This window comes from Sipha flava, unplaced genomic scaffold (assembly GCF_003268045.1).
Source record: "Sipha flava isolate LNK unplaced genomic scaffold, YSA_version1 224_pilon_pilon, whole genome shotgun sequence".
NCBI classification, from domain to species: domain Eukaryota; kingdom Metazoa; phylum Arthropoda; class Insecta; order Hemiptera; family Aphididae; genus Sipha; species Sipha flava.
The window spans coordinates 786,763-787,836 of NW_020272857.1; positions in this window are offsets into that span (position 1 = coordinate 786,763).

Below are 1,074 nucleotides of genomic sequence, written 5' to 3' on the forward strand. Positions count from 1 at the left end.
ATTATTTGTGGATAGAAATAAAAAGTCAACTTCTCAGAATGAAAATGTATTACATATGTTACAGTAATATAAGTTTTCAACTAAATTATTTGGATTCACAATTAGCGAGGTGTTCTGTTTAGTTAATAGATATTTACGGTGGATGTATCCCTAGGATATTTTGATCACTGCTAATTATATTAATTTATGTTTCTTAAGTGTTTAAAAATTTAACGAATCTAAAAAATAATAATGTAATTTTTATTCCATGATAAATGTTGTTATTTTCCTCTTATTTTCCAGTGAAATTTTTGTTGGTCGATATAATGTGAGATCTAGATGAGGCTGTAACATGGGAATATTCAAATCTGATCGGTTTTTGCTAAGGGTTTTAAATTTCCCGACTATTAATGAAAGTGACCATAAGAGCTGGTGCTATCAAATATTGATGGAGTTGAGTGGGTTATTAATATAAAAATTTTCCGACTACTTTTTAAAACAAAATTCCTTAATATTACCTAATTTGTTGCTGATTGCTGACCATATAAATAGATCATTCATAGGGGGTATTGCACCTTATCACAACCTTCTTAACGCCAGGTCTGGTGATCATAAGAAACCAGTAACATTGTTTCTTGAATAAGTTTAAATTAACGTTTACGGCCACATAGAAAAAAAAATTACAAAAATTATATTCAAATCAATATATTTCAGAACGTTTTTCAATAAGTTATGCTCTCATTAATAAGTGTTCCCGCAGGTTAAAAAAAAATTCCAACCGGGGCAAGATTAAAATTATAAGGGCCAAAGCAACGTGTATCTAGAAATAGACGAGAACAAAATCAAATACCATAAAAATCGGTACTCAGGAGAATTTAAAGTTTTAAGCGATATGCAATCATGAGTAAACATTGTATACTAATAAATACGTTCATGATTGTACATTTTAGATTATCTAAAAATATAATAAATTTTACTAAAATTCATAAATGGATCTCAATAAAATTATATTATAATTGCGTGGTATTAAATTAACAATAGTTTTGAAACACACACACACACACACACACACACACACACACACACACACACACA